The sequence below is a fragment of the Osmerus mordax genome, chromosome 8 (genome assembly GCF_038355195.1).
Source record: "Osmerus mordax isolate fOsmMor3 chromosome 8, fOsmMor3.pri, whole genome shotgun sequence".
Taxonomy (NCBI): domain Eukaryota; kingdom Metazoa; phylum Chordata; class Actinopteri; order Osmeriformes; family Osmeridae; genus Osmerus; species Osmerus mordax.
The window spans coordinates 15,057,508-15,076,298 of record NC_090057.1 but is presented as its reverse complement, the minus strand read 5'-3'; positions in this window follow the sequence as shown (position 1 = coordinate 15,076,298).

Sequence of the window (18,791 nt, the reverse complement as noted above, 5' to 3'; positions counted from 1 at the left end):
AATCCGCCATTGCTGCTTGCAGCTATATTTAGGATTCCTCCGTAAGGAGGAAACCTATTGTTATTGTTAGTTTTATTAGGATTCCTCCGTAAGGAGGAAACCTATTGTTATTGTTAGTTTTATTATTATTATTATTATTATTATTATTATTATTATTATTCTAGTTCCATGGGAGTCAATGGCAGCCCCTAGAACCCTTGGATAACTTTTTGTTAAATTTGGCACACTCATTAAGGACAGTTCCTTCTATACCTACACCAAGTTTCATGTATCCCATCAGACCACTCTAGCGCCACCAATGGGTCAAAGTTGGACTTGTGTTTACACACGCAACTTTTGAACCGTATGACTGATTTACAAAAATGAGGTACCATTGGATTCCCTGGATGAAGACGAGTTCAACGCACCCTATGACGTCAATTTCCGGTTGTATAGATTTTCCGCTATTTCCGGTTGTATCAAAAACCTTTGAAAGCCTACTCCTCCTACAATTATTGTCATATCTTCTTCAAAATGACCATAGATGATCTTCAGACCAAGCCTCACAAAAGTTATCCCATGGCGTTTTGATTTTCTAAACCGTTTGTCCGGCACAACCAATCAAAATCAGCAAAAAAGTAACCAAACAGGAACTTGGGTCAAATCTCAGCAAATCTTTGAGATATCAACACTAAACTTGGTATATCGGTGGACGACACTACAACATGTTACCATGTGCAAAGGCAACTTCATATCTCAAAAGATGATTGATATAAAGCAAATCGAATTTATCGCTAACGCTAAAATAATGCTTTACACATCCGCCGGTCAAAAACTGATACTTTGATTCAATCACAAGTTCATATGAAGACTCTTGAGAATGTTTAGTACACAAATCTGAGGAAAAGTTGACTGTAACATGAAAAGTCGATTTTATGTGAATATTTGAAACATGCATGCTTGGCTAATTGCTAACGAAATTTTCAATGAAATGTCTCCCCTGCTCTTCAGCGCGCGCGTGCTCCACATTCTCACACACTCAGCCTTTCCCTTGACACACGCGCGGGCTTGGCGAGACGCATACACAACATTTCAGGCAATTGTGGGCTGACCAAGCCCCCACTCATTCCTTGGCTTGAAGTGAAGGCCCTTGTGGATCTTGATGGTAATGCATTTTAGAAAAAGTTCTCAAAATCCTGAAACATTGATAGTATAGGCCAGGAGTAACTACCACACCACAAATGACACACCATTATCCATAGGTGGCGCTACGGCCAAGCCCCTATTGTCCATTTACAAAGTGATGCCATTCGCATCCCTTTTGTCCCAAAATTCTGAAATTCATTAGATATGCCTTATTTCTCATGAGGAACAAAAAAGCCTCAATAACCTATAACGGCCGCCATATTGGATTTTTTTGTACAATAAAGATTTAGGAAACACGTTTTTTCTTTACTTCTCCTACAATTTTTGTCCAATCTTCCCCAGAATTGGCAGGTATCATCGTCAGAGCAACCCTCACTGAACTCTTCAACAGATTTTTGAATTTCAAAACTGTTTGTCCGGTACAGCCAATCAAAATCGTCAACAAAGCAACCAAACAGGAAGTTGGATCAAATCTCAGCAAATCTTTGAAATATCAACACCAAACTTGGTGTGTCACGTGAAAGACACTACATCATGTTCCCATGTGAGAAGGCAAATTAATATCTTAAAAAATGATTGAAATAAAGGAAATCTTTTTTATTTCTAACGCTAAAATAATGCTTTACACATCCGCCGGTCAAAAACTGATACTTTGATTCAATCACAAGTTCATATGAAGACTCTTGAGAATGTTTAGTACACAAATCTCAGAAAAAGTTGACTGTAAAATGAAAAATTGATTTTTGGTGAATATTAAAAAAATGCATGCTTGGCTAATTGTTAAGGAAATTTCCAATGAAATGTCTCCCCTGCTCCTCAGCGCGCGCGCTCCACATTCTCACACACTCAGCCTTTCCCTTGACACACGCGCAAGCTTGACGAGACGCATACACAACATTTCAGGCAATTGTGGGCTGACCAAGCCCCCACTCATAGCTTGGTCTTTAGCAAAGGCCCATGTGGATCTTGATGGTATTGCATTTCCGATTTTGTATGCAATGGTAAAAAGTTCTCAAAATCCTGAAACATTGATAGTATAGGCCATGAGAAACTACCACACCACAAATGACCCACCATTACCCATAGGTGGCGCTACGGCCACGCCCCAATTGTCCATTTTCAAAGTGATGGCATTTCCACACCATCAGTCTAAAACGTCGTAAACTATACATGCCTTATTTATAATGGGAAACTATACAGTGGTGACCCATACAGTCCACCATGTACGGTGAACATTTTGAAAACGTACAAATATCTTCTTATGAACCATGACTCCAATTGACTAGAAATTTTGTTTGATGTGTAGGCCACACGTAGTTATGCTTGTTTGCTACCACAATAGCTATGGGAATAAGAGTGAATGCAATGAGGAGGTTATTGAAACGCAATACTCTGAGTTGGTGCATGTCAGTTTAGGCAGAGGTAGCTTTTTAAACCTCTACAGCCATGCCCCAATTTGCCTATATTCAAAGTGATGCCATTTGCATCCCATTTGTCCCAAAATTCTGAAATTCATTAGATATGCCTTATTTCTCATGAGGAACAAAAAAGCCTCAAGAACCTATAACGGGCGCCATATTGGATTTTTCTGTACAATAAAGATTAAGGAAACACGTTTTTTCGCTACTCCTCCTTCAATTCTGGTGCAATCTTCCCCAGAATTGGCTAACATCATCGTCAGAGCAACCCTCACTCATGTATTCAACAGATTTTTTATTTTCACAACCGTTTGTCTGGTACAGCTCCTCAGCGCGCGCGTGCTCCACATTCTCACACACTCAGCCTTTCCCTTGACACACGCGCAAGCTTGGCGAGACGCAAACACAACATTTCAGGAGAGTGTGGGCTGACCAAGCCCCCACTCATTGCTTGGACTTTAGCAAAGGCCCATGTGGATCTTGATGGTATTGCATTTCCGATTTTTTATGCAATGGTAAAAAGTTCTCAAAACCCTAAAACATTGATAGTATAGGCCAAAAGTAACTACCACACCACAAATGGCCCAATATCACCAATAGTTGACGCTACAGGCCACACCCTGATGCACAAAGACACAAGGCTTTCTGGAATGGGTAGGCTCACCATAGACCCTGAAGCCGACGCCAAGTGCCACCAAGCGGTGCCATTTGAGTTTCAGCCAAAGCCAGCTAATATTTTGTAAGCCAAATTGAGCCACCATCTGATATTTTTTGGCTCAGCAAGATGAAATTATTTGCGTCAAACAATAATTATATCTATCACATAGAGACATACACACTCAAAAAATCAATGATAAACTAAATCAATTTGGCACACCGGATTCGCCACAGTCTTGTGCTCGTTGCTATGATACACAGGACTCACAGTGAATTGATGACCAATTAAAATTGTGCCTTTTCCGATAGTGATGATCATAGACATAGACAGTAAAAGAAGCAATTCGTTTTTCTCTCACGCTGAGCTGAAATGGCGGAAACAACTAGAAAAGGTAATTGTGTTGTTCTCACATACTTTCTTAATTTCTATTTTGCATACTCAGATGTTTGTTAGATCTTCAGTTTTTGGAAGTAAGAATGCCGTTTTGTCAGGACTAGGGTTTTGTCGATATTTTTGTACTCTTTTAAAACTTGGAAATATTGAGATCTAGTAAATCAGTATAACATAAACATCTGTAGACATGAAGTGGCAGCTTCAGGCATTTGTAGCTATTAACATTTTGGCGGCTGCAGCAGCCATTTAGGTTTTGGCTGAGCTGGCTAGCCAGCCAATAACTTCATTAGCCAGCCATTATTCTCAAAACAAATGGCTTCGGGGTCTAGCTCACCAAGCCCCCTCCCTTCACTCCTTGGCTTGACATAAAAGCCCTTGTGGATCTTGATGGTATTGCATTTCAGATTTGGTATCCCATTGGTAAGTCTACAGCATGGATTTTTCTATACAGTGACAATTTGTGAAGAATATATATTTTTCAATGGTTCGCAATCTTAGGAGGAATCCGCCATTGCTGCTTGCAGCTATATTTAGGATTCCTCCGTAAGGAGGAAACCTATTGTTATTGTTAGTTTTATTAGGATTCCTCCGTAAGGAGGAAACCTATTGTTATTGTTAGTTTTATTATTATTATTATTATTATTATTATTATTATTATTCTAGTTCCATGGGAGTCAATGGCAGCCCCTAGAACCCTTGGATAACTTTTTGTTAAATTTGGCACACTCATTAAGGACAGTTCCTTCTATACCTACACCAAGTTTCATGTATCCCATCAGACCACTCTAGCGCCACCAATGGGTCAAAGTTGGACTTGTGTTTACACACGCAACTTTTGAACCGTATGACTGATTTACAAAAATGAGGTACCATTGGATTCCCTGGATGAAGACGAGTTCAACGCACCCTATGACGTCAATTTCCGGTTGTATAGATTTTCCGCTATTTCCGGTTGTATCAAAAACCTTTGAAAGCCTACTCCTCCTACAATTATTGTCATATCTTCTTCAAAATGACCATAGATGATCTTCAGACCAAGCCTCACAAAAGTTATCCCATGGCGTTTTGATTTTCTAAACCGTTTGTCCGGCACAACCAATCAAAATCAGCAAAAAAGTAACCAAACAGGAACTTGGGTCAAATCTCAGCAAATCTTTGAGATATCAACACTAAACTTGGTATATCGGTGGACGACACTACAACATGTTACCATGTGCAAAGGCAACTTCATATCTCAAAAGATGATTGATATAAAGCAAATCGAATTTATCGCTAACGCTAAAATAATGCTTTACACATCCGCCGGTCAAAAACTGATACTTTGATTCAATCACAAGTTCATATGAAGACTCTTGAGAATGTTTAGTACACAAATCTGAGGAAAAGTTGACTGTAACATGAAAAGTCGATTTTATGTGAATATTTGAAACATGCATGCTTGGCTAATTGCTAACGAAATTTTCAATGAAATGTCTCCCCTGCTCTTCAGCGCGCGCGTGCTCCACATTCTCACACACTCAGCCTTTCCCTTGACACACGCGCGGGCTTGGCGAGACGCATACACAACATTTCAGGCAATTGTGGGCTGACCAAGCCCCCACTCATTCCTTGGCTTGAAGTGAAGGCCCTTGTGGATCTTGATGGTAATGCATTTTAGAAAAAGTTCTCAAAATCCTGAAACATTGATAGTATAGGCCAGGAGTAACTACCACACCACAAATGACGCACCATTATCCATAGGTGGCGCTACGGCCAAGCCCCAATTTTCCATTTACAAAGTGATGCCATTCGCATCCCATTTGTCCCAAAATTCTGAAATTCATTAGATATGCCTTATTTCTCATGAGGAACAAAAAAGCCTCAATAACCTATAACGGCCGCCATATTGGATGTTTTTGTACAATAAAGATTTAGGAAACACGTTTTTTTGCTACTTCTCCTACAATTCTTGTCCAATCTTCCCCAGAATTGGCAGGTATCATCGTCAGAGCAACCCTCACTGAATTCTTTAACAGATTTTTGAATTTCAAAACCGTTTGTCCGGTACAGCCAATCAAAATCGTCAACAAAGCAACCAAACAGGAAGTTGGATCAAATCTCAGCAAATCTTTGAAATATCAACACCAAACTTGGTAAGATGACTCGGAACCGTCTTCTGAGGATGTCCAATCAATTTGGTGTCATGTGATCGTGTCATGTGATCGGCGTGGCCGCAGGAACCAAAAATGTTTTTTGGCCAATAACTGTTGATTTGTTTGCCTTTAGTTCATGAAAACTCTTGAGAATGTTTAGTACACAAATCTCAGAAAAAGTTGACTGTAAGATGAAAAGTTGAATTTTGGTGAATATTTGAAAAATGCATGCTTGGCTAATTGTTAAGGAAATTTCCAATGAAACGTCTCCCTCTGCTCCTCAGCGCGCGCGCTACACATTCTCACACACTCAGCCTTTCCCTTGACACACGCGCAAGCTTGACGAGACGCATACACAACATTTCAGGCAATTGTGGGCTGACCAAGCCCCCACTCATTGCTTGGTCTTTAGCAAAGGCCCATGTGGATCTTGATGGTATTGCATTTCCGATTTTGTATGCAATGGTAAAAGTTCTCAAAATCCTGAAACATTTATAGTATAGGCCAAGAGTAACTACCACACCACAAATGGCCCAATATCACCCATAAGTGACGCTACAGGCCACGCCCTGATACACAAAGATACAAGGCTTTCTGGAATGGGTAGGCTCAACCAAGCCCCCTCCCTTCACTCCTTGGCTTTAAATAAAAGCCCTTGTGGATCTTGATGGTATTGCATTTCATATTTGGTATCCCATTGGTAAGTCTGCGGCATGGAATTTTACAGTGACTATTTGTAAAGAATATACATTTTTCAGTGGTTTGCAATGTTTGGAGGAATCCGCCATTGCTGCTTGCAGTTATATTTATTATTAGGATTCCTCCGTAAGGAGGAAACCTATTGTTATTGTTAGTTTTATTATTATTATTATTATTATTATTATTATTATTATTATTCTAGTTCCATGGGAGTCAATGGCAGCCCCTAGACCCCTTGGATAACTTTTTGACAAATTTGGCACACTCATTAAGGACAGTTCCTTCTATACCTACACCAAGTTTCATGTATCCCATCAGACCACTCTAGCGCCACCAATGGGTCAAAGTTGGACTTGTGTTTACACACGCAACTTTTGAACCGTATGACTGATTTTCAAAAATGAGGTACCATTGGATTCCCTGGATCAAGACGAGTTCAACGCACCATATGACGTCAATTTCCGGTTATATAGATTTTCCGCTATTTCCGGTTGTATCAAAAACCTTTGAAAGCCTACTCCTCCTACAATTTTTGTCATATCTTCTTCAAAATGACCAGAGATGATCTTCAGACCAAGCCTCACAAAAGTTATCCCATGGCGTTTTGATTTTCTAAACCGTTTGTCCGGCACAGCCAATCAAAATCAGCAAAAAAGTAACCAAACAGGAACTTGGGTCAAATCTCAGCAAATCTTTGAGATATCAACACGTAACTTGGTATGTCACAAGGAAGACACTACAACATGTTACCATGTGCAAAGGCTATTTCATATCTCCAGAAATGGTTGATTTAAAGCAAATTGAATTTATCGCTAACGCAAAAATAATGCTTTACACATCCGCCGGTCAAAAACTGATACTTTGATTCAATCACAAGTTCATATGAAGACTCTTGAGAATGTTTAGTACACAAATCTGAGGAAAAGTTGACTGTAACATGAAAAGTCGATTTTATGTGAATATTTGAAACATGCATGCTTGGCTAATTGCTAACGAAATTTTCAATGAAATGTCTCCCCTGCTCTTCAGCGCGCGCGTGCTCCACATTCTCACACACTCAGCCTTTCCCTTGACACACGCGCGGGCTTGGCGAGACGCATACACAACATTTCAGGCAATTGTGGGCTGACCAAGCCCCCACTCATTCCTTGGCTTGAAGTGAAGGCCCTTGTGGATCTTGATGGTAATGCATTTTAGAAAAAGTTCTCAAAATCCTGAAACATTGATAGTATAGGCCAGGAGTAACTACCACACCACAAATGACGCACCATTATCCATAGGTGGCGCTACGGCCAAGCCCCAATTTTCCATTTACAAAGTGATGCCATTCGCATCCCATTTGTCCCAAAATTCTGAAATTCATTAGATATGCCTTATTTCTCATGAGGAACAAAAAAGCCTCAATAACCTATAACGGCCGCCATATTGGATGTTTTTGTACAATAAAGATTTAGGAAACACGTTTTTTTGCTACTTCTCCTACAATTCTTGTCCAATCTTCCCCAGAATTGGCAGGTATCATCGTCAGAGCAACCCTCACTGAATTCTTTAACAGATTTTTGAATTTCAAAACCGTTTGTCCGGTACAGCCAATCAAAATCGTCAACAAAGCAACCAAACAGGAAGTTGGATCAAATCTCAGCAAATCTTTGAAATATCAACACCAAACTTGGTGTGTCACGTGAAAGACACTACGTCATGTTCCCATGTAGGAAGGCAAATTAATATCTTCAAAAATGATTGAAATGAAGGAAATCAAATTTATTTCTAACGCTAAAATAATGCTTTACACATCCGCCAGTCAAAAAACTCTGATTCAATCACAAGTTCATGAAGACTTTTGAGAATGTTTAGTACACAAATCTCAGAAAAAGTTGACTGTAAGATGAAAAGTTGAATTTAGGTGAATATTTGAAAAATGCATGCTTGGCTAATTGTTAAGGAAATTTCCAATGAAATGTCTCCCCTGCTCCTCAGCACGCGCGCTCCACATTCTCACACACTCAGCCTTTCCCTTGACACACGCACAAGCTTGGCGAGACGCATACACAACATTTCAGGCAATTGTGGGCTGACCAAGCCCCACTCATTGCTTGGTCTTTAGCAAAGGACCATGTGGATCTTGATGGTATTGCATTTCCGATTTTGTATGCAATGGTAAAAAGTTCTCAAAATCCTGAAACATTGATAGTATAGGCCAAGAGTAACTACCACACCACAAATGGCCCAATATCACCCATAAGTGACGCTACAGGCCACGCCCTGGTACACAAAGATACAAGGCTTTCTGGAATGGGTAGGCTCACCAAGCCCCCTCCCTTCACTCCTTGGCTTGAAATAAAAGCCCTTGTGGATCTTGATGGTATTGCATTTCAGATTTGGTATCCCATTGGTAAGTCTGCAGCATGGATTTTTACAGTGACAATTTGTGAAGAATATAAATTTTTCAGTGGTTTGCAATGTTTGGAGGAATCCGCCATTGCTGCTTGCAGTTATATTTATTAGGATTCCTCCGTAAGGAGGAAACCTATTGTTATTGTTAGTTTTATTATTATTATTATTATTATTCTAGTTCCATGGGAGTCAATGGCAGCCCCTAGAACCCTTGGATAACTTTTTGTTAAATTTGGCACACTCATTAAGGACAGTTCCTTCTATACCTACACCAAGTTTCATGTATCCCATCAGACCACTCTAGCGCCACCAATGGGTCAAAGTTGGACTTGTGTTTACACACGCAACTTTTGAACCGTATGACTGATTTTCAAAAATGAGGTACCATTGGATTCCCTGGATGAAGACGAGTTCAACGCACCCTATGACGTCAATTTCCGGTTATATAGAATTTCTGCTATTTCCGGTTGTATCAAAAACCTTTGAAAGCCTACTCCTCCTACAATTTTTGTCATATCTTCTTCAAAATGACCAGAGATGAGCTTCAGACCAAGCCTCACAAAAGTTATCCCATGGCGTTTTGATTTTCTAAACCGTTTGTCCGGCACAGCCAATCAAAATCAGCAAAAAAGTAACCAAACAGGAACTTGGGTCAAATCTCAGCAAATCTTTGAGATATCAACACTAAACTTGGTATATCGGTGGACGACACTACAACATGTTACCATGTGCAAAGGCAACTTCATATCTCAAAAAATGATTGATATAAAGGAAATCTAATTTATTTCTATCTAACGCTAAAATAATGCTTTACACATCCGCCAGTCAAAAAACTCTGATTAAATCACATGTTCATAAAGACTCTTGAGAATGTTTAGTACACAAATCTCAGAAAAAGTTGACTGTAACATGAAAAGTTGAAATTTGGTGAATATTTGAAACATGCATGCTTGGCTAATTGTTAAGGAAATTTTCAATGCAATGTCTCCCCTGCTCTTCAGCGCGCGCGTGCTCCACATTCTCACACACTCAGCCTTTCCCTTGACACACGCGCGGGCTTGGCGAGACGCATACACAACATTTCAGGCAATTGTGGGCTGACCAAGCCCCCACTCATTCCTTGGCTTGAAGTGAAGGCCCTTGTGGATCTTGATGGTAATGCATTTTAGAAAAAGTTCTCAAAATCCTGAAACATTGATAGTATAGGCCAGGGGTAACTACCACACCACAAATGACGCACCATTATCCATAGGTGGCGCTACGGCCAAGCCCCAATTGTCCATTTACAAAGTGATGCCATTCGCATCCCATTTGTCCCAAAATTCTGAAATTCATTAGATATGCCTTATTTCTCATGAGGAACAAAAAAGCCTCAATAACCTATAACGGCCGCCATATTGGATTTTTTTGTACAATAAAGATTTAGGAAACACGTTTTTTCTTTACTTCTCCTACAATTTTTGTCCAATCGTCCCCAGAATTGGCAGGTATCATCGTCAGAGCAACCCTCACTGAATTCTTCAACAGATTTTTGAATTTCAAAGACATTACATCATGTTCCCATGTGAGAAGGCAAATTAATATCTTAAAAAATGATTGAAATAAAGGAAATCTAATTTATTTCTATCTAACGCTAAAATAATGCTTTACACACCCGCCAGTCAAAAACCTCTGATTCAATCACATGTTCATAAAGACTCTTGAGAATGTTTAGTACACAAATCTCAGAAAAAGTTGACTCTAAGATGAAAAGTTGATTTTTGGTGAATATTTGAAAAATGCATGCTCTGCTAATTGTTAAGGAAATTTCCAATGAAATGTCTCCCCTGACCCTCAGCGCGCGCGCTCCACATTCTCACACACTCAGCCTTTCCCTTGACACGCGCAAGCTTGGCGAGACGCATACACAACATTTCAGACAATTGTGGGCTGACCAAGCCCCCACTCATTGCTTGGTCTTTAGCAAAGGCCCATGTGGATCTTGATGGTATTGCATTTCCGATTTTGTATGCAATGGTAAAAAGTTCTAAAAATCCTGAGACATTGATAGTATAGGTTAACAGTAACTACCACACCACAAATGGCCCAACATCACCCATAGGTGACGCTACTGGCCACGCCCTGATGCACAAAGATACAAGGCTTTCTGGAATGGGTAGGCTCACCAAGCCCCCTCCCTTCACTCCTTGGCTCGGAATAAAAGCTCTTGTGGATCTTGATGGTATTGCATTTCAGATTTGGTGTCCCATCGGTAAGTCTGCAGCATGGATTTTTACAGTGACAATTTGTAAAGAATATAAATTTTTCAATGGTTTGCAATGTTTGGAGGAATCCGCCATTGCTGCTTGCAGTTATATTTATTATTATTATTCTAGTTCCATGGGAGTCAATGGCAGCCCCTAGAACCCTTGGATAACTTTTTGTGAAATTTGGCACACTCATTAAGGACAGTTCCTTCTATACCTACACCAAGTTTCATGTATCCCATCAGACCACTCTAGCGCCACCAATGGGTCAAAGTTGGACTTGTGTTTACACACGCAACTTTTGAACTGTATGACTGATTTTCAAAAATGAGGTATCATTGGATTCCCTGGATCAAGACGAGTTCAACGCACCCTATGACGTCAATTTCCGGTTATATAGATTTTCCGCTATTTCCGGTTGTATCAAAAACCTTTGAAAGCCTACTCCTCCTACAATTTTTGTCATATCTTCTTCAAAATGACCAGAGATGATCTTCAGACCAAGCCTCACAAAAGTTATCCCATGGCGTTTTGATTTTCTAAACCGTTTGTCCGGCACAGCCAATCAAAATCAGCAAAAAAGTAACCAAACAGGAAGTTGGGTCAAATCTCAGCAAATCTTTGAGATATCAACACTAAACTTGGTATATCGGTGGACGACACTACAACACGTTTACCATGTGCAAAGGCAACTTCATATCTCAAAAAATGATTGATATAAAGCAAATCGAATTTATCGCTAACGCTAAAATAATGCTTTACACATCCGCCGGTCAAAAACTGATACTTTGATTCAATCACAAGTTCATATGAAGACTCTTGAGAATGTTTAGTACACAAATCTGAGGAAAAGTTGACTGTAACATGAAAAGTCGATTTGTGGTGAATATTTGAAACATGCATGCTTGGCTAATTGTTAACGAAATTTCCAATGAAATGTCTCCCCTGCTCCTCAGCGCGCGCGTGCTCCACATTCTCACACACTCAGCCTTTCCCTTGACACACGCGCGGGCTTGGCGAGACGCATACACAACATTTCAGGCAATTGTGGGCTGACCAAGCCCCCACTCATTCCTTGGCTTGAAGTGAATGCCCTTGTGGATCTTGATAGTAATGCATTTTAGAAAAAGTTCTCAAAATCCTGAAACTTTGATAGTATAGGCCAGGAGTAACTACCACACCACAAATGACGCACCATTATCCATAGGTGGCGCTACGGCCAAGCCACAATTTTCCATTTACAAAGTGATGCCATTCGCATCCCATTTGTCCCAAAATTCTGAAATTCATTAGATATGCCTTATTTCTCATGAGGAACAAAAAAGCCTCAATAACCTATAACGGCCACCATATTGGATTTTTTTGTACAATAAAGATTTAGGAAACACGTTTTTTTGCTACTTCTCCTACAATTTTTGTCCAATCTTCCCCAGAATTGGCAGGTATCATCGTCAGAGCAACCCTCACTGAATTCTTCAACAGATTTTTGAATTTCAAAACCGTTTGTCCGGTACAGCCAATCAAAATCGGCAACAAAGCAACCACACAGGAAGTTGGATCAAATCTCAGCAAATCTTTGAAATATCAACACCAAACTTGGTGTGTCACGTGAAAGACACTACATCATGTTCCCATGTGAGAAGGCAAATTAATATCTTAAAAAATGATTGAAATAAAGTAAATCTAATTTATTTCTAACGCTAAAATACTGCTTTACACAAAGTTGACTGTAAGATGAAAAGTTGAACTTTGGTGAATATTTGAAAAATGCATGCTTGGTTAATTGTTACGGAAATTTCCAATGAAACGTCTCCCATGCTCCTCAGCGCGCGCTACACATTCTCACACACTCAGCCTTTCCCTTGACACACGCACAATCTTGGCGAGACGCATACACAACATTTCAGGCAATTGTGGGCTGACCAAGCCCCCACTCATTGCTTGGTCTTTAGCAAAGGCCCATTTGGATCTTGATGGTATTGCATTTCCGATTTTGTATGCAATGGTAAAAAGTTCTCAAAATCCTGAAACATTGATAGTATAGGCCAAGAGTAACTACCACACCACAAATGACGCACCATTATCCATAGGTGGCGCTACGGCCAAGCCACAATTTTCCATTTACAAAGTGATGCCATTCGCATCCCATTTGTCCCAAAATTCTGAATTTCATTAGATATGCCTTATTTCTCATGAGGAACAAAAAAGCCTCAATAACCTATAACGGCCGCCATATTGGATTTTTTTGTACGATAAAGATTTAGGAAACACGTTTTTTTGCTACTTCTCCAACAATTTTTGTCCAATCTTCCCCAGAATTGGCAGGTATCATCGTCAGAGCAACCCTCACTGAATTCTTCAACAGATTTTTGAATTTCAAAACCGTTTGTCCGGTACAGCCAATCAAAATCGGCAACAAAGCAACCACACAGGAAGTTGGATCAAATCTCAGCAAATCTTTGAAATATCAACACCAAACTTGGTGTGTCACGTGAAAGACACTACATCATGTTCCCATGTGAGAAGGCAAATTAATATCTTAAAAAATGATTGAAATAAAGTAAATCTAATTTATTTCTAACGCTAAAATAATGCTTTACACATCCGCCAGTCAAAAACTGATACTCTAATTCAATCACAAGTTCTTGAAGACTCTTGAGAATGTTTAGTACACAAATCTCAGAAAAAGTTGACTGTAACATGAAAAGTTTAATTTTGGTGAATATTTGAAAAATGCATGCTTGGCTATTTGTTAAGGACATTTCGAATGAAATGTCTCCCCTGACCCTCAGCGCGCGCGCTCCACATTCTTACACACTCAGCCTTTCCCTTGACACACGCGCAAGCTTGGCGAGACGCATACACAACATTTCAGGCAATTGTGGGCTGACCAAGCCCCCACTCATTGCTTGGTCTTTAGCAAAGGCCCATGTGGATCTTGGTGGTATTGCATTTCCGATTTTGTATGCAATGGTAAAAAGTTCTCAAAATCCTGAAAGATTGATAGTATAGGCCAAGAGTAACTACCACACCACAAATGGCCCAATATCACCCATAAGTGACGCTACAGGCCACGCCCTGATACACAAAGATACAAGGCTTTCTGGAATGGGTAGGCTCACCAAGCCCCCTCCCTTCACTCCTTGGCTTGAAATAAAAGCCCTTGTGGATCTTGATGGTATTGCATTTCAGATTTGGTATCCCATTGGTAAGTCTGCAGCATGGAATTTTACAGTGACAATTTGTAAAGAATATACATTTTTCAGTGGTTTGCAATGTTTGGAGGAATCCGCCATTGCTGCTTGCAGTTATATTTATTATTATTATTCTAGTTCCATGGGAGTCAATGGCAGCCCCTAGAACCCTTGGATAACTTTTTGTTAAATTTGGCACACTCATTAAGGACAGTTCCTTCTATACCTACACCAAGTTTCATGTATCCCATCAGACCACTCTAGCGCCACCAATGGGTCAAAGTTGGACTTGTGTTTACACACGCAACTTTTGAACCGTATGACTGATTTACAAAAATGAGGTACCATTGGATTCCCTGGATGAAGACGAGTTCAACGCACCCTATGACGTCAATTTCCGGTTGTATAGATTTTCCGCTATTTCCGGTTGTATCAAAAACCTTTGAAAGCCTACTCCTCCTACAATTATTGTCATATCTTCTTCAAAATGACCATAGATGATCTTCAGACCAAGCCTCACAAAAGTTATCCCATGGCGTTTTGATTTTCTAAACCGTTTGTCCGGCACAACCAATCAAAATCAGCAAAAAAGTAACCAAACAGGAACTTGGGTCAAATCTCAGCAAATCTTTGAGATATCAACACTAAACTTGGTATATCGGTGGACGACACTACAACATGTTACCATGTGCAAAGGCAACTTCATATCTCAAAAGATGATTGATATAAAGCAAATCGAATTTATCGCTAACGCTAAAATAATGCTTTACACATCCGCCGGTCAAAAACTGATACTTTGATTCAATCACAAGTTCATATGAAGACTCTTGAGAATGTTTAGTACACAAATCTGAGGAAAAGTTGACTGTAACATGAAAAGTCGATTTTATGTGAATATTTGAAACATGCATGCTTGGCTAATTGCTAACGAAATTTTCAATGAAATGTCTCCCCTGCTCTTCAGCGCGCGCGTGCTCCACATTCTCACACACTCAGCCTTTCCCTTGACACACGCGCGGGCTTGGCGAGACGCATACACAACATTTCAGGCAATTGTGGGCTGACCAAGCCCCCACTCATTCCTTGGCTTGAAGTGAAGGCCCTTGTGGATCTTGATGGTAATGCATTTTAGAAAAAGTTCTCAAAATCCTGAAACATTGATAGTATAGGCCAGGAGTAACTACCACACCACAAATGACGCACCATTATCCATAGGTGGCGCTACGGCCAAGCCCCAATTTTCCATTTACAAAGTGATGCCATTCGCATCCCATTTGTCCCAAAATTCTGAAATTCATTAGATATGCCTTATTTCTCATGAGGAACAAAAAAGCCTCAATAACCTATAACGGCCGCCATATTGGATGTTTTTGTACAATAAAGATTTAGGAAACACGTTTTTTTGCTACTTCTCCTACAATTCTTGTCCAATCTTCCCCAGAATTGGCAGGTATCATCGTCAGAGCAACCCTCACTGAATTCTTTAACAGATTTTTGAATTTCAAAACCGTTTGTCCGGTACAGCCAATCAAAATCGTCAACAAAGCAACCAAACAGGAAGTTGGATCAAATCTCAGCAAATCTTTGAAATATCAACACCAAACTTGGTAAGATGACTCGGAACCGTCTTCTGAGGATGTCCAATCAATTTGGTGTCATGTGATCGTGTCATGTGATCGGCGTGGCCGCAGGAACCAAAAATGTTTTTTGGCCAATAACTGTTGATTTGTTTGCCTTTAGTTCATGAAAACTCTTGAGAATGTTTAGTACACAAATCTCAGAAAAAGTTGACTGTAAGATGAAAAGTTGAATTTTGGTGAATATTTGAAAAATGCATGCTTGGCTAATTGTTAAGGAAATTTCCAATGAAACGTCTCCCTCTGCTCCTCAGCGCGCGCGCTACACATTCTCACACACTCAGCCTTTCCCTTGACACACGCGCAAGCTTGACGAGACGCATACACAACATTTCAGGCAATTGTGGGCTGACCAAGCCCCCACTCATTGCTTGGTCTTTAGCAAAGGCCCATGTGGATCTTGATGGTATTGCATTTCCGATTTTGTATGCAATGGTAAAAGTTCTCAAAATCCTGAAACATTTATAGTATAGGCCAAGAGTAACTACCACACCACAAATGGCCCAATATCACCCATAAGTGACGCTACAGGCCACGCCCTGATACACAAAGATACAAGGCTTTCTGGAATGGGTAGGCTCAACCAAGCCCCCTCCCTTCACTCCTTGGCTTTAAATAAAAGCCCTTGTGGATCTTGATGGTATTGCATTTCATATTTGGTATCCCATTGGTAAGTCTGCGGCATGGAATTTTACAGTGACTATTTGTAAAGAATATACATTTTTCAGTGGTTTGCAATGTTTGGAGGAATCCGCCATTGCTGCTTGCAGTTATATTTATTATTAGGATTCCTCCGTAAGGAGGAAACCTATTGTTATTGTTAGTTTTATTATTATTATTATTATTATTATTATTATTATTCTAGTTCCATGGGAGTCAATGGCAGCCCCTAGACCCCTTGGATAACTTTTTGACAAATTTGGCACACTCATTAAGGACAGTTCCTTCTATACCTACACCAAGTTTCATGTATCCCATCAGACCACTCTAGCGCCACCAATGGGTCAAAGTTGGACTTGTGTTTACACACGCAACTTTTGAACCGTATGACTGATTTTCAAAAATGAGGTACCATTGGATTCCCTGGATCAAGACGAGTTCAACGCACCATATGACGTCAATTTCCGGTTATATAGATTTTCCGCTATTTCCGGTTGTATCAAAAACCTTTGAAAGCCTACTCCTCCTACAATTTTTGTCATATCTTCTTCAAAATGACCAGAGATGATCTTCAGACCAAGCCTCACAAAAGTTATCCCATGGCGTTTTGATTTTCTAAACCGTTTGTCCGGCACAGCCAATCAAAATCAGCAAAAAAGTAACCAAACAGGAACTTGGGTCAAATCTCAGCAAATCTTTGAGATATCAACACGTAACTTGGTATGTCACAAGGAAGACACTACAACATGTTACCATGTGCAAAGGCTATTTCATATCTCCAGAAATGGTTGATTTAAAGCAAATTGAATTTATCGCTAACGCAAAAATAATGCTTTACACATCCGCCGGTCAAAAACTGATACTTTGATTCAATCACAAGTTCATATGAAGACTCTTGAGAATGTTTAGTACACAAATCTGAGGAAAAGTTGACTGTAACATGAAAAGTCGATTTTATGTGAATATTTGAAACATGCATGCTTGGCTAATTGCTAACGAAATTTTCAATGAAATGTCTCCCCTGCTCTTCAGCGCGCGCGTGCTCCACATTCTCACACACTCAGCCTTTCCCTTGACACACGCGCGGGCTTGGCGAGACGCATACACAACATTTCAGGCAATTGTGGGCTGACCAAGCCCCCACTCATTCCTTGGCTTGAAGTGAAGGCCCTTGTGGATCTTGATGGTAATGCATTTTAGAAAAAGTTCTCAAAATCCTGAAACATTGATAGTATAGGCCAGGAGTAACTACCACACCACAAATGACGCACCATTATCCATAGGTGGCGCTACGGCCAAGCCCCAATTTTCCATTTACAAAGTGATGCCATTCGCATCCCATTTGTCCCAAAATTCTGAAATTCATTAGATATGCCTTATTTCTCATGAGGAACAAAAAAGCCTCAATAACCTATAACGGCCGCCATATTGGATGTTTTTGTACAATAAAGATTTAGGAAACACGTTTTTTTGCTACTTCTCCTACAATTCTTGTCCAATCTTCCCCAGAATTGGCAGGTATCATCGTCAGAGCAACCCTCACTGAATTCTTTAACAGATTTTTGAATTTCAAAACCGTTTGTCCGGTACAGCCAATCAAAATCGTCAACAAAGCAACCAAACAGGAAGTTGGATCAAATCTCAGCAAATCTTTGAAATATCAACACCAAACTTGGTGTGTCACGTGAAAGACACTACGTCATGTTCCCATGTAGGAAGGCAAATTAATATCTTCAAAAATGATTGAAATGAAGGAAATCAAATTTATTTCTAACGCTAAAATAATGCTTTACACATCCGCCAGTCAAAAAACTCTGATTCAATCACAAGTTCATGAAGACTTTTGAGAATGTTTAGTACACAAATCTCAGAAAAAGTTGACTGTAAGATGAAAAGTTGAATTTAGGTGAATATTTGAAAAATGCATGCTTGGCTAATTGTTAAGGAAATTTCCAATGAAATGTCTCCCCTGCTCCTCAGCACGCGCGCTCCACATTCTCACACACTCAGCCTTTCCCTTGACACACGCACAAGCTTGGCGAGACGCATACACAACATTTCAGGCAATTGTGGGCTGACCAAGCCCCACTCATTGCTTGGTCTTTAGCAAAGGACCATGTGGATCTTGATGGTATTGCATTTCCGATTTTGTATGCAATGGTAAAAAGTTCTCAAAATCCTGAAACATTGATAGTATAGGCCAAGAGTAACTACCACACCACAAATGGCCCAATA